This window comes from Rattus norvegicus, chromosome 6, assembly GCF_036323735.1.
Source record: "Rattus norvegicus strain BN/NHsdMcwi chromosome 6, GRCr8, whole genome shotgun sequence".
NCBI lineage: Eukaryota > Metazoa > Chordata > Mammalia > Rodentia > Muridae > Rattus > Rattus norvegicus.
The window spans coordinates 91598700-91622570 of record NC_086024.1 but is presented as its reverse complement, the minus strand read 5'-3'; positions in this window follow the sequence as shown (position 1 = coordinate 91622570).

The following is a 23871-nucleotide window of genomic DNA, read 5'->3' as shown; positions in this document are numbered from 1 at the left end:
TATGTGTAAGACTTGAGTAGAAAACCCTCCAATATTATTCTTTTGTTCCCCGAAATGTATTGTCATCTGGGTTATTTTCTGGTTTCATGTTAATTTTAGGATCCCTTACTCACAGTTTCTAATGAAAAATGCTGTAATTTAAATTAGATTAGCAAAGAATCTCTAAATTTATTTTAGAGTCATTTTTACAGTGTTAATTCTAACATTCCAAGAACAATGGAATATCTTTCTTTTTCTACTGTCCTTGAATAAAAACAGTACTTTCTACTGAATTTTGAAATTTTCATTGTAAAGAAATCTTTAATTTCCTTTGTTAGATTTATTTTAATATCTTATTTTTATGCTATTATAAATTAAAATTGGTTATTAAATATATTTCATTGTGTTTTATGGTGATGAATTGAAAAGTGACTGATATTTGTGATTTGATTTTGTACAGCCATTTTGTTTGAACTGTTAATTGTGCTAGGCATTTTCTGGTGGAATATTTGGAATCTCTAATATAAATTTCATGTCATCTAAATATGAGTATAATTTGACTTTTCTGCTTCTATTTCTATGTCTTTAATTTCCTTATCTTGCCTTATTGCCCTTGCCAGTGTTTTCAACACTATATTGAAAAGGGATAGTGATATTGGATATCACATTACTGACTTTAGTGGGATTGTTTAGGTTTTTCTTAATGTAGGTTAATATTGGCTTTGTGATTGTCATACATTGATTTTTTTTATATTGAGCAATCTTTCCTCCAGTCCTACTCTTTCTTTTTTTAATCCTTCTTTTTTGATTGCATATATTCTTTACATACTTTTCAAATGTTATCGCCTTTCCTGATTTACTCCCTGGAATTCCCCTATCCCCTCCACACTCCCCTGCTTCTATGAGAGTCTTCCCCCACCCTCCCGCCTAGGCCCTCCCATTACCCTTCCCTGGCTTTCCTTCACAGGGGCAAGGGCCTCTTCTCTTATTGATACCCAAAAAGGCCATCCTCTGCTACATATGTGGCTGAAGCCACGAGTCCCTCCATGTGTACTCTTTGGTTGGTGGTTTACTCTCTGGGAGCACTGGGGAATCTGGTTGGTTGGTATTGTTGTTCTTCCTATGAGGTTGAACATAGTTCTTTTTCTAACTCCTCCATTGGGGGCCCCATTTCCAGTCCAATGGTTGGTTGAGAGCACCTGCCTCTGCATTTGTCAGGCTCTGGCAAAGCCTCTCAGAAGACAGCTGTATCAGGCTCCTGTCAGCATGCACTTCTTGCCATCCACAATATTGTCTGGGTTTGGTGACAGTATATGCAATGGATTTCTGGGTAGAGCCATCTCTAGCTGACCTTTCACTCAGTCTCTGCTCCACACTTTACCTCTGTATTTCCTCCTGTGAATATTTTCCCCCTTCTAAGAAGGACTGAAGCATCCACTCTTTGGTCTTCCATATTCTTGAGTTTCATGTGGTCTGTGGATTGTATCTTGGGTATTCCCAGCATTTGGGCTAATATCCACTTATCAATGAATGCATACCATGTGTGTTCTTTTGTGATTGGGTTATTTCACTCAGGATGATATTTTTCTAGTTCCATTCATTTTTCTAAGAATTTCCTGAAGTCATTGTTTTTAGTAACTGAATAGTACTCCATTGTATAAATGTGCCACATTTTCTGTATCCATTCCTCTGTTGAAGGGCATCTCGGTTCTTTCAAGCTCTAGCTATTATAAATAAGGCTGCTATGAACATATGGGAGCATATGTCCTTGATATATTTTGGAGCATCTTTTGTGTATATGCCTAGAAATGGTATAGCTGGGTCCTCAGGTAGTACTATGTCCAATTTTTCAGAGGAAAATTCCAGACTGATTTACAGAGTGGTTGTACCAGCTTGCAATCCCACCAACAATAAAGGTGTGTTCCTCTTTCTTCACATCCTCTCCAGTATCTGTCGTCACCTGAGTTTAGATCTTAGCCATTCTAACTATTGTGAGGTAGAATCTCAGGGTTGTTTTCATTTGCGTTTCCCTGATGACTAAGGATGTTGAACATTTGTTTAGGTACTTCTCAGCCATTCGATATTCTTCAGTTGAGAATTCTATGTTATCTCTGTTCCCCATTTTTATAGGGTATTTTATTCTGTGAAGTATAACTTCTTGTGTTCTTCATAAATATTGGATATTAGTCCTCTAACAGATATAGGATTGGTAAAGATCTTTTCCCAATCTGTTGGTTGCTGTTTTGCCCTAATGACAGTGTCCTTTGCCTTACAGAAGCTTTGCAATTTTATGAGGTCCCATTTGTTGATTCAGCAATATTTGTTTAAAATGCTATCTTTTTTCCCAACTGGATGATTTTAGCTCCTTTGTGAAAGATCAAGTGACCATAAGTGTGTGGGTTCACTTTTATGTTTTCAGTTCTATTCCTTTGATCTACCTGCCTGTCTCTGTACCAATACCATACAGATATTATCACTATTGCTGTGTAATACAGCTTGATTCCAACAGCAGTTCCTTAATTGTTGAGAACAGTTTTCACTATCCTGGGTTTTTTGTTATTCCAAATGAATTTGCAAATTTTCTTTCCAACTCTATGAAGAATTGAGTTAGACTTTTAATGAGGATTGCATTAAATCTGTAGATTGCTTTTGGCAAAATAGCCAATTTTACTACATTAATCCTGCCAATCCTTGAGCATGGGAGATCTTTCCATTCTGAGAGATTTTTCAATTTCTTTCTTCAGACACTTGAAGTTCTTGTCATACAGATTTTTCACTTGCTTGGTTAGAGTGACCCCAATTTATTTTAGATTACTTGTGACTATTGTGAAGCGTGTTGGTTCCCTAATTTCCTTCTCAGCCTGTTTTATCCTTTGAGTTGAGGAAGCCTAATGATTTGTTTGAGTTAATTTTATATCCAGTCACTTTGCTGAAATTGTTTATCAGTTTTAGGAGTTCTCTGGTGGAATTTTAGGGTCACTTAAGTATACTATCATATTATCTGCAAATAGTGATATTTTGACTTCTTCCTTTCCAATTTGTATCACTTTGTCCTCTTTTTCTTGTCTAATTGCTCTGGCAAGAAGTTCAAGTACTATATTTAATAGGTTTACAGAGAGTAGGTAGCCTTGTCTAGTACCTGAAATTAGTGAGATTGCTTCAAGTTTCTTTCCATTAAGTTTGATATTGGCTACTGGTTTGCTGTGTATTGGTTTTACTAAGCTTAGGTATGGGCTTTGAGTTCCTGATCTTTCTAAGACTTTTAACACGAAGGTGTGTTGAATTTTGTCAAATGGTTTCTCACCATCTAATGAGATTTAGAATGGCGCATATTGTATATTTTCAAATGTGATTCTTTAGCTGTGTGATGTTCATGAATTTTTTGCATAAATTTGATTTGTATCATTATTTTTAATTGGAATTTTTTAATTACAATTCAAATGCTATTCCCTTTCCCAGTTTCCTGGACATAAGGTCCCTCCCTTTCTTCTATAAGGGTGTTTCCCTCCTCATCCACCCTCCCTTCCTGCCCCCCCCGAGATCCCCCTATACTGGGGGTCCAACCTTGGCAGGACCGAGGGCTACTCCCTCCATTGGTGCCCAATAAGGCCTTCCTCTGCTACCTATGCAATTGGAGCCATGGGTCAGTCTTTAGGTAGTGGTTTAGTCCCTGGGAGCTCTGTTTCATTTAGTTATTTATTTGATTTTTTGTTTGTTTGTTTATTGTTTTATGTATGTTAAACAATATCTACATTTCTAGGATAAAGGTCACTTGATTATAGTGAATAATCTGTACCTTTGCCTGAAATGAACAAGGAAACTTTACAACTGTCTAAAAAGATATTCAGAATACTCTAACATAACACTTTCAAATCTGAATTCCTATAATTTGGAAAATCTAAAAGATATAGATGAGCTTCCTTGTTCATACAAGTTGCCAAAGTTAAAAAAAGAATACATCAGCAACCTAAACAAACAGCAAAGGAGGAGACTGAAACAGTTTTATGATTACCTAATGCTAAGAAGAACCTAGGCTCAAATGGAGTTACAGAAGACTTCTAGTCTTTCAGTGAAGAACTACAACTAATACTTCTCAAAACCTTTAAAAATTATGTATAAAAGGCTTACTCCCAAACTTATTTTGAGTCAGCATTACTCTAATGCTCAAACCAGTTAAACACAGACACACGCACACACACACACACACACACACACACACACACACACACACACATATACTATTCCTAATTTACATAGACTCAGGAAATGTTTTCAACAATACACAGTAGAAAATTTTCTTAACTTAAAGAACAAGATACATATAAAATACAAAAGCATACAGAATACCAAATAGATTAGATATGAAAATAAAGTACCCTTGCCACATAATAATCAAAATGCTAAATAAACAAAATGAAAAATTTAAAAGCTTCAAAGGAAACAAACAAACGAAAAACAGATAAGGGTAGACCCATTAGAGTTACCCATGAGTTCTCAATGGAGATTCTAAAATCCAGAAGAACCTGGACAGATGTACTGCTGAATAAGAAATCAGGGAAGCAATACATTTCACAAATAGCCTCAAATAATATAAACCAATAATATAACTGAACAAATAAAATACATATTCCATAGCCTCAAAGTGACATTGCAATATGGTTCCCACCCTTGAAGCAGAACCAGCAGGAAATGGTCTTCTCAAGTGTTCATGGTGGCTGGAGGCATAAAATTTGTTTATATAATAATTTTTATATTTTGTTTTACTTTCTTCCTTTGAGTAATGTTCTCCCTCCGAAGGTTAATGACTCCATGATAACAAGAAACAGCAATTCCAGGAAGTGAAAATGTGTCTGATGTTATTTAGCAAAGAATTAACACTGTGATAAAGGGACAGGGTTGATTATTATGTGCCAAGGGGACAACCCTTAAAGCTGTAGGACAGAACTCTGAAAACATGAATTCAGGAATGTATTAATCAATGTAAAAACTATTCTTTACAGGATTTCTAAACTATGCAAAATATAAGGATGAAGTATAACTTGTATGGGATCTTCACAGAACTGAAAGAACTGAGGCAGCAACACAAATGGGCCAACTTTGTCAGAAGGATACTAAGGAAGGAGAGAAAGAGATTTAGGAAGTGGTGATCTCAGGGATTGTTTCCACAGAGCTAAGCTTATTGTTTATGTTTGTGGTTGAACAAGGAATAGTTTGAATTTTTAATCTGTCATAAACTACAATCCAGAATTGAACAGCATGCTTGTTATTGAGATCTTGAAGTTGGAAGACAAAGGCTTTTGATCCAGATACTGAGAAATAGTGTCCAGGAAGAACTTAGGCTTAAGCATGGTAGTATATACTTTTAGTCTCAGAAGAAAAAGGCAAGCAGATTTCTGAGTTCAAGGTCAGCCTGGGACGGAATAAGTTCTAGGTGATGAAAAGTTTAGGTTCAGGCATGGTGGTCCATAACTTTAATCCCAGCATTGAAGAGACAGAGCTATCCAGATCTCAGTTCAAGGTCTGTCTACAGAGCAAGCTCTAGGACAGCCAAGCTTAAGCAATGAATAAGTTGGAAAACAGAAACCTGGTGATAATGTAATGGAACAATGGAGCCATGTTCCAGCACCAGCAAGCAGAAGAATGAGGCAGCTTCACCTGTGTGGCTCTGTCTTTAGAGTCAAGGTCTCTAAGCTAAGGTTATAAAATGCTCATTCATGGAATAATCGGATGGAAACATGAGGTAAATAGTTGAATTGATATGCAATTCCTAATAAAGTAGCTTATGTAAAAATAAAAGAAAGAGTTCTGTAAGAGAGAGTTATCTCAAGCAGGGAATGACCTGGAGCAGAGTGTTATCTCCAGCAGAACACAGAGCTGTCAGCCAGCATCCATCACTGACTCCAAGTTGTTCATCCTCCACTTAGGCAGATGCTGACACTGGTCCTTAACATAGATGTGATAAAAAAAATCAAGTCTTGGAAAAAAGATATTACAGAAGATATGAGAAGATACAAAGATACCTTGCAGACAAATTTTAACCCAGCAGCTTGGCTGCTGTAGCAAGGAAGGACATTAAAAAACAAAACAAAACAACAAGAACAACAACAACAACAAAAACAGCAACAACAAAAACAACTTTCTAGATCTATGTGATTCAGATATGGAAGAATGCACCTTCCCTCTGGCTAGAATTCAAGGTTTCCCTTAGAGCACACCTTTAATTCCAAACAATGAAGGTATAACTAGTTTGTAAAAGGAAACAACCATGTTTGAAATGATGTCTAATTGAGCGGCAGACAAAGTAGCCAATCAGAGAAAGATTTGGCAGAATGAACAAAAGATAACAGAGGAAAAAGGGAGGCTACTTAGAAAAGGACAGTTCAGAGTGAGTCAGTTGGAAGTCAGTGAACTGATGAGAGAAGCCAGATTGAATCAGTCAGTTTGGAGATGAGTTTGAACAGAAGAACTGAGTTCTGCTGGCCAAAGTACAGAAAGAGCTAGAAATGTTAGAAATGTTGAGCTTATTCACCAGTAAGCCTCTGAGATGGCAATTACATCTTGCAAATAAAAGTTATAATTATAATACCTCATGCTCATGATCTGTTGTATTAATACTGCAAAAATTGCTCTCCTATCAAAAGTCATCTACAAAGAAATCCTTATCAAAATTCCAGCACAATTATTTTTTAAACTTTTTGTGATTCTTTGTGAGTTTCATATCATAAGTCCTTCAGTCCCATTTATATTTATGTCCCCTCAAATCTATATTTGTGACTTCTTCCTGTCCAAAATATAAAACACAGGCACGCACACACACACACACACACACACACACACACACACACACACATGCACACACACACACATACACACACACAGACAACAACATCAATAAAAACAACAAAAGAATAGAAAATATCTCATTGTGGATATATTATCATAGTATTTTACACTCTATCTCACAATATATCACTCTGTCAATACATCTTCACTTGTACATGTTCATTGTGTCATTGATCTGGTTCAAGATTGCTGGCTTCTGTGACACCATCAATTTTGGATCCTCACCATGGCTCCTCTCAGTTTTCTAATTGTTGCCCTGTGTCATGAAGGTCTGGAACCCTGGAATAGCAGGACTGGTTTTCACCTCTTCTAACTGTTCATATTCACAGATGATATACATTTTGGCATGGGCCAACTTGGAACCTTGAATCTGAGCCTGGCTGGTAGCTGAGCTGGTCATCACTCCAATCTCTCCAGGACTGCTCTGGCTAAACCACCCAATGTCTCCACGGGCCAGAGCCATGGGCAGCTCTCCTGCTGCCATGCCTTCCAGGCAGTTCACCTGCAACAACGCATCTAACCCCAGCCCCACTGCACTGCCCATCTGTGGTGCAGGGCTCACTCTAGGATGTAGCCTAGGAGGGACAAGGACAGTATTCATGCTCTCACATCCTGGGGACCGACTTTACAATGCCCTCACCATCAGGGCATGCTCTACTGTGTCACCCAAATACATTGTAAAGCCCACTCAACCAAGTGCTACAGCCAATCTGGAGTGTAGGACCTACCTCTTCCTTTTTCATGTTCTCATACCCTCAAGGCCACCTCTCCCAACTACTGTAGACAGTAAGTGGGGAAAAGAGAATAGCATCATCCAGGCACCTAAACCTTCTCACAGCATATGACTGGCAAGGTCAGATCTCTTGCACTCTCACCCTTGGGCCAGGTCACCTATGCCACCTCCACCAGGGCCAATTCTATTATACTGGCTAGACAAGGTGCAGGCCCCACTCTCTCACTCTGCAGTGCTGCTCCTAGTGATAGATGGGGACAGCTCTCCAGATCATAGCAGCCAGTGAGGGGCAGGGCCAGTTCTGCACAGCCCCTTCTCCCTGTGACTATACCAATCAGGGACATCTCCATATTCTTTAGTTTTAATATGGGCCACAGACATCAATACTGACCCCTGTGACTGCTTAGCCATGAAACCAGATATGTCCTTCAGCAGCAATTGGGGCTGGTACCTCACCATGGCCCAAGGCATTAGTGATGGATTGGCCACTTACAGCAGGCCACTCTTCTCTGTCTTATTCTTTCTAGACCATCTCTCTTCATAATGCTCTGCCCCTGATACTATGAGAACAACCCTACCAACAAGGTGTCTCATTGACCATTTCCAGCAGGTTCCAACACAATTCTTTACACATCTTGGAAAGACAATTCTCAACTCCATATTGAAAAAATAAAAAGTGCAGGATAGCTAAAACAAAATAAAAGAACTGCTGGAGATCACTACATTTCCAATTTCAAGTTATAATAGAGAGCTATAGTGATAAAAAAAACCCAAAAACCCACATGTTTTGACATAAAAATAGACACGCTGATAAATGGAATCAAACTGAAGACCCAAACATATAGACCCTGATTTTTGATAAAGAGGCCAGATATATACACTGGAAGAGCACAGCATCGTCAATAAATTGTACTAGTCAAACTGGATGTTTACATGGAAAATTTAAATCCAAGTAGATTAAAGACCTCAACGTAAAACCAGATACACTGAAATTGGTATAAGAGAAAGTGGAAGACAGCTTTGAACATATTAGCACAGGAGACAACTTTCTGTATAGAACATCTATAGCATAGGCATTAAAATCCACAATTAATGAATGGAACTTTATGAAACTTAAAATCTTCTGTAAGTCAAAGAGCACCAGCAATCAAAATGACAGCCTAGCAAATAGGAAAAGATTTCCAGCAACGCCACATCTAATAGAGGACTAATATCCAAATCATATAAAGATTTGATATCAAAATCAGAGCAATCTATTTTAAAAATGGGGACAGAATCTAAACAGAGAATTCATTCAGTATCAAACAGGAATTTCAAAGCATAAGAAACAGTTAAAAGCATCCAACATCTTCAGCCATCAGGTAAATGTAAATCAAAACTACTTTGAGATCACATCTTATACCAGTCAGAATCATTAATATAAATATCATAAGACACATTATGGTAATAAGAATGTGAAACAAAAGGAATTTTCCTCCATTGCTGGTAGACGTGTAACTTGTACAGCCAGTGTGGAAATCAATATGGCAAAAAGTTGGAAATCAATCTACCTCAAGATCCAGTAATGGGATATGTTGAAAGGACATTCCATCCTACCATAGTAGCACTTGCTTAACCATCACCACTACAGCTTTATTCATAATAAACAGAAACTGAAACGACTTAAATGTTCCTCACCCAAAGGATGGGGAAAATATGTGATACATTTACATGATGGAGTATCACACAGCTGTTTTAAAAATGACATTATGAAATATGAAGACAAATGGATAAAAATAGAAAAAATAGCACCTTGTGAGATAACCCAAAATCAGAAATATAAATATGGTATGTATTCACTTACACATTTTTATTAGCCATTAAGTAAGGGATAGCCAAGCTACAATCAGATCCAGAGAAGTGAGGTAAAAAGGAAGGTTCTGGTGGGAATTCATGGAACTCCCTGAGAGTGGAGAATAATATAGATAGAGTAAGGTGGAGACAAGAGTAGGAGGATCATGTGGGTAAGCAATGGGTAAAAGAAGAAAGCTGGATTTGGCATACCAGTGTGAGAGAGTGCGAAAACTAGTGCAATGAAAACCTCCTGCAATCTATGAAGGTGATCCTAATGACGACTCTTAATGGAGAGGGATATGGAATCTCAACAGACCATGTCTAGTTACCAGGCAAGCCCAGTGTTGGGACTGGGTGTCAGCCAATTTAGTTGTTGGCCAAGGGGACCCCATCAAAATCCTTACATGTTCCAGTCTATCGCTGAAACAAATGATTTTTATTCACAAACTGACAGCAGTGCCCCATTGCCCAGAACAAAATCCACATAACAGATTAAATTGGTGCTTACATGAAACCTTTATTCCTAAATTCTAGGTTTCTTTTTTCTTTTTATGAGAGAAGGTATTCTGAAGGCTACCAAAAGAGACATGTTGATAACTGTTCAGCTGTAATACCTTTGTTCTAAAATCTGTCCTGCCTGAAAAATATACTAGGGCAATGGGACACAGAAGTCGTAGGAGTAGCCAACTAATGTCAGATTTGACTTAAGGTCCATTACAAAAGAAGGAACCCATATCTGATACCTCTTGGATAACCAAGAACCAGAAACTAGATAGCCCAGAGACCTAAGGTAAAACCTAACACTACTGGTCAAAAACAAAGTAATAAAAATAAAATAATTCTGAATAATATTCTGCTATATTCAAAATCAGTGCCTTATCCAGTCATCATCAGAGAGGCTTACTCCTGTAGCAGATGGGAACAGATACAGAGACCCAAAGTCCGAAATTATGTGAAGAGTCTACAAGGGATATCTCCATCAAATCTGGAGGATAGGGAGTCCCAGGGACAAGAACGTAGAAAGACTATAGCATATATAAGAACAACAATGCCAACCAACCAGAGTTCCCAGGGACTAAACCACTACCCGAAGACTATACATGGACTGACCCTGGGCTCCAACTGCATATGTAACAGAGGAAGACCTTGTTGGGCACTAATGGCAGGAGAAGCCCTTAGTTTTGCCAAGGTTGGTCCTCTCCCCACCACCCAGTGTAGGGGAATGTCAGGGGGCAGCAGTGGGGGATTGATGGAGAGGAGAACACCCCTTCCCCTAAAAAAAGACTATAGTAACCAGAGGGTCTGAAAGAAACAAGGAGAACAAGATTCTCTGAATCTACTAAGCAAGATGCATATGAGCTCATTGAGACAGAAACACCAAGCACAGGGCCTACAAGGGTGTAAATACCAGGTCCTTTTATACTCATTATATCATCTGTCCTCCTCCAGTAAGAGAACTCTTGACTGGTTTTGAGAATAAGTGTTCTCTCACTCTTCTACCTGCTCATCAGACTCATTAGTTTGGATTACCATGTCCAAAATTGATATGGAAAACTTTGCTTCATTTTATAATATTTTACTATGTCTTATTTTTTTCTTGGAAGTCTCTTCTTACCCCAAAAGAGGCAGAAAGGGAATATATCTGAATGTGAGGGTAGATGGGGAGGAACTAAGAGAAATAAAAGAGGGGGAAACTATAATCAAGATGTACAAAAAAATCTATTTTTAATAAATAGAAAAAGTGACTAAAATACATGATATAGAAAAATTAACAATTTAACAATAAAATGACTAATAATTTAATCAGTAAGTGCTTAATAAGAATGAGAAAATACAAATATCCAATAATTGTTCCAGAAAATGTTCAGTATTGTTAGCCAACACACAGTTGCAAATCAAAACTACATCGATGCCACATCATCTAAGTCACAGTGGCCATCATTAAGAAAGCAAGAAAAATATCAACAAATTCTATGTAGAGGCTTCTCATTAATAAAATATACAACTTCTACATAACTATCAATACAATTCCTGGATATGAACAAAGAATAAACCAAAAAACTTTGTTATAGTAATATTTGCACATTCATATAAATTGTCACAGTGTTTATAAAAATCAAATTATAGAACCAATCTAGATTCTTCTATAGTTGTGGGAATAAAGAAAATATGGTCCATATACTTAGAAATTTATTTATTTATTAATTTTTTATCCAGCCATAGAATTGAATGTGATTTTGTCATTTGTATGAATTATGGGAGCATGGAATACTCAGGTTGTCATAAAAGGGCAGTTGTAAAAAATTAATAGCTTATGTTTTCTCTCCTGTGTATAAACTAGGGTAAGCATAGAGTATCTAACAAAATGAAATAATAATAAGGAAAATAGAATGGGGAATATTTAAAGTGGGAGAAGGGATGGAATGCAATAATAGAGAAAATAAATATGACTCAAGTATATTATATATGCATAAATATTTATACATACTACATACTTGCATGAAAATGTAATAAAACTATGTTGTACAATTATTTTATGCCAGTTATGAAAATTAAAATAATAGTTCTGTCTTATATATTAAGTTGGGTAAAGGAAAGCAGAATTAAAAGATTTTTAAAGCTGTATTAATATGACACTCTCAGAAAATATTAGAATACAGGAACAGACAGCTATTTCTGGAGTAGTCCTGGAGGGAACACTGCTCAGACTTTTCTGACATGTGATAAGATGAGGTAGGGAGCATTTACATAATTTCATTTACCAAAACTTGCAAAAAATACTGACAAAATTAAGCTTACTACACATATAAATCATGTCTTAATTTCAAAACTAATAAAGAGAAACAATGACTCTGCTCTATCTGAAGGATTTTGATGTAAATCTAAGATTTCCTTATTTATGAGAGATCCAAAATTGACATTTTTAATGGAGGCTCTTGATGAAAAAACTTAATCTCTCTGAAAACACATACAAACAAATTTTGCCCTGCATGCATATCCTGCAGTGAATAAAAATGAAGTCATTATTTCCAGAAATAATTCAGTCTTAAGAGTAACCATGTACAATACATTTATAATAAATAAGTGTTAGTAAATCAACATTGACAAATATTTTGTGAATGTATGTCCTGAAATAATCTTAGAAATTGAAACTGAAAATGGGACTCCATTAGTGAGAGATGAATATCATGGAGCACTGCTACAAAAGTTTATCTTGGCAAGAGTGTCAATTCTTAGAAGTTGATATAAGATGTGATGTATAGAAGCGATCGGTGAGTGGCATTGCTGTTGTATGGCTGTGAGGGTAAGTGACTGGAGAAGGAGATAATGATGGCCTTGTAAGTGCAGGTGATAAAGTCACTCTAGATGCTACAGAGAACACATCTTCTGCTAATTGTTCCCTTAAATGGCCTACATTTATCAACGAGCAAGAAATTCATGGCTTTTTATTCAATTAAAGGGGAACTTCTCAGACACAAACCTTGTTAATGTGCCAAATAACTATGGAATGGTCTTTATAAGGCTTTTTAAACAACTATTGTAGTGATATTTTATCCCTAGTATCTAATTTCATCACCATGAAAAGATAGATGATCAATGCAAACGGAACACAAAGCAATGATGCTTCATCATCAAAGACATCTAATAGTTGTAACTGATATTTGTTGGACATACATAATGCAAATTGGATGTGCAAATGTTAAAGATATTAAATAAAATGAGTCTTAAAAACAAGAAATATTAAATTAAAATTTTCTACTTAGAATTTATGAACTTAGCAAAATTTGACGTGTGAATAATAATACATAGGTATAATAAATTTTGTAAACTGTTTTGAATAGTCATACATTTCATTGTGGAAATATTAATGCTTACATAATCAACTCCAATTGTCTTACCCGTTATTGAGAATTATTAAGAATACCCAATTTCTAAAAGTACATTGAGAGCAAAGAATTTTAGATGTGGCATTCTAGAATAACACTTCCTATCATATACTGAGTGACCTAGCCTGAGGTAGTTTGAATTTTCTTTTGGTCTTCGAAAGAACACCTACATGCTCACATAATATAGATATTTTGTATTCTCTCTGTCTGTCTGTCTGTCTGTCTGTCTGTCTGTCTCTCTCTGTGTTTGTGTGTGTGTGTTGGTGTGTTGGTGTGTGTATGTGCATGTGTCTTTGTCTGTCTGCTTGTCTCTCTCTCTCCTTTTCTCCACAGTTCCTCTATTTTCCAGAAATGAGCTGTCATCTATAAGTTTCATCTATAACTATATATTAGTTATAATATTTTGCAATGTTATATAACAATAGCAATGAAGATATCTAAAGTGTATTGTGCATCATTAATGAGTCAGATATTTTCCTTCATCATTCTTTATCTAATTTAGTTGTTTTATAAATGATTACACTCATTTTATATACAAAGCTGAATTTCAGAAAGTTGAAACTTCAGCACAGGTCCTACAGACATTTCCCTGGTAACTAAGGACTTTGACATTTCTTTAAGTGCTTCTTGGCCGTTTGAGATTCACCTGTTGTGAATTCTCTGTTTAAATCTAAACCACATTTTTTATTGGTTGTTTGGGTTTTGGGAAGTTAGCTTCTTGTAATATATATATTATCCCTCTATCGGATGTGGGGTTAATGAAGATTTTTCCCAATGTATAGGTTACCTAATTTGTCCTATTGACTATGTCCTTTGTCTTACAGAGGCTTTTCAATTTCATGAGGTCCCAATTATCAATTATTGATCTTAAAGCCTGAGCCATTGGAGTTCTGTTTAGAAAATTTCTCCCTGTGCCAATGAGTTCAAGGCTCTTTCCCAATTTCTCTTCCATTAAATTCAGTGTATCTGGTTTTATGTTGAGGACATCATCCCACTTATATTTGAGCTTTATGCAAGGTGACAAATATGGATCTGCTTTTATTTTTCTACATACAGACTGCCAGTTAGATCAGCACCATTTATTGAAGATGCTTTTGCCCCCAATGGTATATTTTTGGCTTCTTTGTCAAAGATCAAGTGTTCATCAGTGTGTGGCTTCATCTCTAGGTTTTCAGTTCTATTCCATTGATCAACTTGTCTTCTTCTGTTCCAGTACCATGAAGTTTTTATCACTATTGCTTTGTAGTACAGCTTGAGGCTGGTGTTTCCCTCAGAAGTTCTTTGACTGTTAAGATTTTTCTTACTATCCTGTGCCTTTTTTTCCGTATGAAATTAAGAAATGCTCTTTCCATGTCTTTGAATAATTGTTTTGGAATTTTATAGGGATTGCATTAAATCTGTGATTTGCTTTTGGTAGGATGGCCTACCAATCCATGAATATGGGAGATCTCTCCCTTTTCTGAGGACTCTTTTGATTTCGTTCTTGAGAGACTTGAAGTTATTGTCATAGATATCTTTCACTTGTTTCATTAGAGTTACCCCAAAATATTTCATATTATTTTTTTACTATTATGATGGATAGTGTTTCCCTGTTCACTTTTTTAGCCCATTTATTATATGTATAAAGGAAGATTACCTATTTGTTTGAATTAATTTTATATACAGCCAAGTTGCTGACTTTGTATATCAGGTTTAGAAGTTCTCTGGTAGAATTTTTGGGGTTGCTTACATATACTATCATGTCATCTGCAAATAGAGATGATTTGACTTCTTCTTTGCCATTTGTAGCCCCTTGATCCCCTTCTTTTGTCTTATTGCTCTAGCTAGACCTTTGAGTCCTATATTGAATAAATACAGGGAGCATGGGTAGCCTTTTTCTAAGGAAAATAAAAATGAACCCATTCATTTGCGGAAGTTCACATGGTTTAAAGCCATGTCTTCTACAGGTGGTGGTCTGTCTTCATTCTGCCTTCTAAATTTTGAGCCAGTTTCCTCAGAAAAGACTTACCTGGACCTCAAAAAGAAGACCTGTGTTATAAAATGTCTGTGGTGTTACTTGGGAAAGACAACATGGGATTCTTCCTCTGTTCTTCTCTGGACCCATTCACATACTTTAAAAATATATTGACTTTCTCAATTTAAAAAAAAATAGTTTCATTCTTCTGACTGAAATAATGCAGGTATTCCTTGTGCAATATTTCATAAATCCATAATCAAAAGGCAACGGTTCAAATATTTTTTATCAGAAAAAATGATTTTAGTACCTGTAAATGAAATGTGAGTAAATTCATGTTATATCTTTTAATAATTTTTAATAAAATATATGTAATATATTCTATCTGCTTAAACATTAATCTAATGAAAGGTAAAGACAACCAAGAACGTAATATACTTGGAAGTCTTCAGGGAGGAAGTGTGTTGGAGAAATAATGGGGAAGATATACCTGTGATATCTCAACAATATGTATGACTCAAAGAGGACCTGAAATATTACAATGGCAATAGACATGCTAGTGTAGAATGGGGGACACTCTCGCTTGCTTGCCCCACTAAAGTAAGGGACTAGGAGTAACTAATGACTGCACAAAGACAGAGAAAGTCTTCTCAGGCATGAGCCCTCTAATTAATTGTCTGGTCGATAAAAATAGGTCAGCCCTGAAATCATAAATGCACAAGCAACACAGGCAGACTCAACAGGTTTTATCACACATGCATGCGCTCGTGCACGCGCGTGCGCACACACACACACACACACACACACACACACACACACACACAAATAGTCCTTTAATGTGAGAGAGAATGGAGAGGTACATGAGAGTTGTTGGCGGAAGGGAAGGGTGAACTGATGTAATTTTAATTTAATGACAAAATAATAGAACATAAAATTATCTTACTGTAATTGTTTTTATAAATCATTGTTTTATCTCATTTTATTTTTTAAATTGCATTTTAATAGTTGCTTCCAAAACAAAATGAGGTTTTGTATGGTAGAAGAAACTTTGAAATCCAAATAAATATTTTCTCATAAATTTTCCATCTCTCCTGTACCCATCATTCACGTCCCACTACCTTCTCAAAATAGAACTCTCAGAAGAAGAGCCCAGCCTGTTTTAACCTTTGACAAAGCCCTGTGTCCTCAGCTTATATCCTGTTACGGAAATGTACAGATGGATAAATGCATGGGTGGGTGTGGGCAGGCAGATGGACAGAGGGATGAGTGAGCAGATGGTGACCATGATGCATTTTGTTTAATGTTTTTGCTCCTTTAGTTCTTCACAGTATGTTCCAAACCTCCTTCCAGAAATTCCACAGCATGCCCACCTTCCAATTCTTAGACAGGATTAATGCATTTGCTAAGTTTTAATCCTTATTGCAACAGACTCTATTTCATTCCAATCAATAATTTCCTCAGTAGTAATTTTGGTTACTGCATGAGATTAACTATGAACTACTTGCTCTTTCTTTTGAGAATATTGATCTCAACACAATTGAAGAAAAGACAGACTCATCATATTTAACTCCTTTATTTGATGTACCTGATGTAATTATCAGATGGCAAGAAAAGTATTTTGACTATTTTCTTGACTCAGATTATTTATATTTTCCTATATCATTTTAATTCTTTTTTAAGAATAACCATTCAATGAAAGTCCAGTTCCCCCTTCTGAGGCCTATCAATATGTGTTTGGATGGAAGACTTTGACCTGTTGTTTCTAAAGTTTTTATTTCCCTAAAATGCCTTATGCATGTTAAAAACTATGACAATTCTACACTTTGTTTTGTTCTGCATAAGTCTACTTTCTCAGAACTCCTCTGTACAACTTTCTTGAACAAGGCTTCCTTTAATTTGAGCACCAACTTAGCAATGAATTATATCTGAAAAATAAGAGCCATAGCTAGTTTATATTCCTGACTCTCCTTACGCACAGTACAAAAACTTACACTGCATGCTGCTCTGTCAATATATTCTATTTTTTATTAAAAAGGATAGATCTTATTTGAGAGACACTGCTAGAAAAGAATGAAAAATATATATGGAGATGGGGGACTCTACCACTTATTCACCAAGGTAAACAGATAGAAGAAAACACATTGTAAAGAAAATATATGAATATAAGTAAAATATAAAGGAAAGGAAATATAATTTTAGCTAAAGCCAAAGTAAGTAAACTGAGGATTAGTGAAACAGTTATTAATCTTCAGAGAAGCTCTAGGAAATCATTTTACATTAACCAGAGCCAAGGCTTTTCAAACTCAGTTCTACTAAAAGAATTTTAAAGTCCCAGCCTTCAGATTATGATTTCTTTGGTGTTTTGTCCTTAAGTTAGCACTTGCATCTAGTTCCTTTGCCTTTGAGAGAGAGTGTCAAGAAAAACAAAACAAAAACCACAAACACATTTCAGGTTAGAAGTAGCCTTGCCCTGCTCACCATCACCACTTGCTTGCCATGTCTGTTCATTCATTTTGTCTCTGGTATAGTCCCTTGTCTCTTGCCCCTGTCTTCATGCTTGTGGATTTCTGCATGGCCTAAAAACCTATTTTGCACCAATCTTTTCCAGTTCAATTGTTTTCCACTTTGGTGTGTGGTTTTTAATGAACTCTTCGGTGCCCTCTGTTCAGTGCTGTATAAAACAGACCAAGAGCTGTCTCTTTCTTGCTGTTTCAAACTCATTCACCATTCCTAGAAGAAAATAAATTCTTTCAAATTCTTGGTGGCTTTCAAAGTCCCTCCAGTCTTCCCTTCTTTCCCATAAATTCCAGCTTGCTGCTGCCCTCTCCTGGCCCACAATAGAATATTGACAATTAATGCCAATGTTGAAGGTAAAACTTAAGTATCATAATAGAAGGAAGGCAGTGTGTCTGAAATGTGGAGAATGCTCTAAATCTCCAGGAAAATGCAAGGCTTTTCATGCAGATTGCACTTCTATACTCTAGAGTTAGAGGCTAAATGTTTTTCTTTCTTTTTATCCAGGTCTTGCTACATATTCCTGACTTGCCTTGGGCTCCCTATGTATATCAAGCTGACTTCATTGTCAAAGAGACTCCATTACCTCAGCCTCCAGAGTTCTGAGACTAAAGGTATACACCACAATGCTGTGGGTTACCCGGGTGCTGGCTGCATTCTGATGTTAATTCTGCTTCCTCAAGAGGGGCAGCCCATGGATTGGGGATTTAGCTCAGTGGTAGAGCTCTTGCCTAGCAAGCTCCAGAAAAAAGAGAGAAAAAAAAGAGAGGGGCTGCCCATGATTGGGTCTAGATCATGTACTCATAAGGTGTCCCCATGTGAACTCTCTCCCCATTCTAACTTGTCAAATACTGGCTGGAGATTGTGATTGGGCAGTGGAAAGAAAGGTAGGATTGGACGTCTTAGAGAGTGAGCAGAAGATGACGGAAGCAAAGGAGGCAAAAGAAAACCAAGATGGAGAAGAAACTGTCAGTAGCAAGGGGTCTCATAGCTGTGGAATAAATTAGTATAGTCATAGATCTGCACAAGCTAGGCATATAGATTATAAATTAAATAACCGTGCTCTATGTTTTTTATACAAGCTTACAGGATAAGAAATTACTGCAATACACAATACCCAACAATGGGTCAACAATGTGGCTCTGTTTCACATAAAGACAGTCACACATTAGGCAACATTGAGACAGAAAAATGTGACTCAAAATCTTGTTCATAATCTATGACTTAGAGAGCAGTGTTTTAATAAATATTACTTTATTAAAATTTTAAAGATTTTAACATTAGTTCACATTCCTTATGCAAACAGATAAACTAAAATATTGATGAATATTTTAGACTTATCTAATTGTTATTCAAAACCAGGACAGAATTTAAAGGAATGTAAACACCAGGTAGAAGCGAGTAGTGACTTCTAATATACATAGTCACTTTAAAACTGTTCTTAGGACTGGTTGCTCTGCCTTACTTTTGATGTTGATTACCCATTATTACTTATGAATTTGTTCTTTCTATAATCATGTACTTTGAAAGCTATTCACTGGTCCTATTTTTTAAGCATGAGATTGATATTTCTCAAGGAAAGGAGTCTTGTAAAAAGTTGTTAAAATTAAATAAAATCTAGACACAGTACTAAATTGCTCTCTCACTGATGTTTATATAAACAATCTGTTGGCTCAGTGTCTAACTTTTGTTTCGTAACTATAATCCTGTATCAGTGTAATCTGGAGACATTAAGAACACGCCTATTGCTTTGCAAATATTACAGTCATTGTTAACTCCATGGTATTTTTTTGCACTGCAGCTGGTGGCCAGCCCTGTAGCTCTATATCTTTATGTCCTTTGAAGACAAAATTCTAAAGAGAGCAGAAAGCTTCCATTCTCTGAGCAGTGGGGTGAAAAGTTTTGGTTATAAAGGTTTCTCTCTTCACATAACTATTCCAGGATTTATGTGCCAAGGTGACAACTTCACACACTATAATGGTACTGGCGGCAAGTCCATTTACTGTGAGAAACGTGAGAATGAGAAATTCTCTTGTAGCATTCATGTCCTTGTTCATGGACTTTTTGTTATTATTTCTTTTGAACTTCTTTGAAAATAAAAACATTTCTACACTTTTCTTTTTTCCATGTTTTTATTGGATAGCTAATGTATTTACATTTCAAATGGTATCACCTTTCCTGGTTCCCTCTTCTCACATCCCCCTTCGCCCTGCTTCTGTGAGGATGCTCCCCCTTCCACCTCAACACCCTGGCATTTCCCTACACCAGGGAAACAAGCCTTCACGGGACCAAGGGCTTCTCCCATTTGGTGCCCATCAAGGTCATCCTCTGCTACATATGCAGCTGGAGCCATGGATCTGTCCATGTCAACTCTTTGGATATAGGTTTAGTCCCTGGGAGCTCTGGTTGGTTGGTATAGTTGTTCTTATGGGGTTGTTCCTTCAAACCTTTCTTTTAACTCCTACAATGGGGACCCTGTTCTCAGATCAATGGCTTACTGCTAGCATTTGCCTCTGTATTTGTAATGCTCTGGCTGAGCCTCTCATGAGACAACTATATCAGCCTCCTGTCAGCATTCACTTCTTGCCTTCATCAAATATTGTCTAGGCATATATACATACAATATACATACATACACACACACACATATATATGTGTGTGTGAATATATATATATATATATATATATATGTATATATATATATATATATATATGCTGGATCCACAGGTGGGATAGGCTCAGAATGGCCATTCCTTCGGTCTCTGCTCCAAACTTTGTCTTCATATCTCCTCCTATGAATATTTTTATTCCATCTGCGCTGTGGCTGTCCTTCATGTGGTTTTGTGGATTTTATCTTGGGTAACTCGAACTTTTGGGCTAATATCCACTTATCACTGAGTTCATACTATGTGTTATTTTGTGACAGGGTTACCTCACTTAGCATGACATTTTCTAGTTCCATTCATTTGCCTATGCATTTCATGAAGTCTTTGTTTCTGATAGCTGAATGGTATTCCACTGTGAAGATATACCACATTTTCTGTATCCATTCCTCTGTTGAAAGGCATCTGGGTTCTTTCCAGCTTCTGGCTATTATAAATAAAGCTGCTATGATCATAGTGGAGCATGTGTCCTTGATATATGTTGAAGCATCATTTAGGTATATGCCCAAGAGAGGTACAGCTGGGTCCTCTGATACTACTACATTCAATTTTCTGAGGAAAATTCCAGACTGATTTCCAGAGTGGTTGTACCAGCTTGCAATCCCACCAACAATGGAGGAGTGTTCCCTTTTCTCAACATCCTCACCAGCATCTGCTGTCACCTGAGTTTTTGATCTTAGCCATTGTGACTGTTGTGAGGAGGAATCTCAGGTTGTTTTGATTTGCATTTCCCTGATGACTAAGGATGTTGAACATTTCTTTAAGGGCTTCTCAGCCGTTCAACAAGTCCAAGTGAATCAAAGACCTCCACATAAAACCAGATACAGTGAAACTAACAGAAGAGAAAGTGGGGAAGAGCCTCAAACACATGGGCACAGGGGAAATTTTGCTGAACAGAATACCAATGCTCCAAGATCAACAATCAAAAATGGGACCTCATAAAATTACAAAGCTTCTTTAAGACAAAGGACAGTGACAATAGAACAAAAGGGCAACCAACATATTAGGGAAAGATCTTTACCAATCCTATGTCTGATAGAGGGCTAATGTCTAATATATACAAAGAACTTAAGAACCTAGACTCCAGAGAACCAAGTGAACTAGACTGTTGGGGGGAGGGCGGCAATGGGGGGAGGGTTGGGAGGGGAACACCCATAAGGAAGGGGAGGGGGGAGGGGGATGTTTGCCCGGATACCGGGAAAGGGAATAACACTCGAAATGTATATAAGAAATACTCAAGTTAATAAAAAAAAGTGATTATTAATAGGCTAAAAAAAATGGGCCCAGAGCTAAACAAAGAATTCTCAACTGAGGAATAACAAATGGCCGAGAAGCACCTACACTTTTCTTCACTTGATCTTGGCTAACAGGCTGAGAAGTGATTACACTTTCTTAGCTTCACTACTTACTCTCTTAATTAAGATTCAGACATTGAAAGCATTATATAGAGAGTACAAACAACAAAACCCTATTGCCTTTTCACAGAAATGTATGGTAAACCATTTAATGTAAGTATTTCTGAAATATTATCAAAGGGCATCCATGTGGCTTTTCCTCTTACACAGCAAATTGTTTTGAGTTTAGGCTCACTAGTACAAAATTGCCTGAGGTAGAAGTCTACTATTTACTATAAATAGTCATTAGTCTCTAAATTTAGGGTAAAGTAACACTCCATAATCTAAAAAGCTGGTAGCATCTTTAGTGCAGATTGCTATTAGACAAAGTTTAGATTCAATGCCAGTCATGGGAGACAGAGCAACCCTTTACCAAATCTATAATGGAAAGTGTTTTCAAGGAAGTGTTACAGTAATTCCTTATATAACTCTGACTTTTACAAAGTGAAGAAAATTCAAGCTGACTGGAACTTTTGCACTTATATCTTTAATGTCTAGTTTTAATTGAAAGATAAATTTAAGTAAGACTTTGTATTGCCCTTTAAGAAGTAGGAATGCTGGAAAAAATGAGAATATCACATCTTGTGTTCAGTCCTTGCCATGACAAAAAAAAAATTTCAGAGTGTTGGTAGTTTGTGTATTGTCTCTATATTTCAGTGAGATTATTATGGGGAAGATTCTCACTGTTTAAGCTGAGACAGCTGGAAAAGTTGGCTTGTTCCTCCAGAGAAGCAGGGAATACATTCTGAGACAATTAAAAGTAGTAAAAGCTGAATAAAAGGAGGTCATGGAACATAGTTATTTGCATCAAACTATTACAATCATAAAGTTATTGGTGCAAGGAATCTTTTGTGGCAAATGAGGAAACAGCTGTTTATTGCTTCCAGGTTGATGGAGAGCAGCTGAAAGGCAGAACAGCTCAGGCATTTTAACCACAGGCTATTCATCAGAAATTACAGAAACACTTAAGATCTTCAGAGATTTTTAACCTGTTTCAGCTGGATTCCTGAGTCACCAGATATGACAGATAATAATTGTTTTACTAAGAAACTGACATAAAGCTTTAAGATTTAATAACATCCATCCAATTTGTGAATGTTTTCTGCAGCCTTATCAGTGGTCTGTCGTCACAATCAGTGAAATAAAGCCCACACCCTTTAACTCCTACCGAAGTCTCCCAGCGTAGTCTGAGAGCATAGAAGCCAGTGAGGCTTGAGGAAGAAAGCTGTGTCAAGACGTCACAATATAATCTCTGTGTCCTGCAGCTTCCATTCCCAAAGGCTGTGACTTACACAGCACACAGCAAGATGATGGAAGGGACTGGGAAGAGGCAGCACAAACATATGCCTACATGCAATTTTAATGCAAAGAAAGCTGTCGGACTGCATGAATTATCTCCCCTGCATACTTCCTGTCATAAAACTCCCCTCTTTAACGTGCATTCCGCCCTAGTTTTTATGTTCACATCCAATTCTTAGAAAAGAACTAAGTTCATGAATACTGTCCAATTCCCATCCTTATGCCTTTTCTCCAAGTAAACTTTTAGCTTTTCACGCCTTTAAAGTAGACGTGAGCAGGATAGCAATAACTAGTAGGGTTTTTCAATTAAAATATACTGTTCTTTCGATTAATTCATTAATTTACCACAGAAGTCTCTTTCATCTGCTTTTCTGACACAAACCTGTTATTTTTTTTCTACCCCCTTCCATGTTTCTCTGTGATTTACCAAATTATGTTCACTTATCTGTCATTTGAGTTCAGCATCTTGACTTATCAATAAATAATCATTGATGTCAAGTCAAAGGTTGTGTGTGTTCTCAGGTTTGTAAGTAAAGTTTTTTTGGAGCACACCCATGTTCATTTATTAATGGACTGTCTAGGCCAAAGTTTGTCTTACAAATCTAAAAGTTACGAATGTGGCAGAGACATTAATGATTCCAAAGCCTGAAGGCTGAAATATTTACTTACAGAAAAATAACTCACTGACTCCAATTGAAATATTACTGATTAAGCCATGTTCTCATTTTATATTTGCATTATCTTCTAAATGACCACAGGGTCTTTCTGCCTC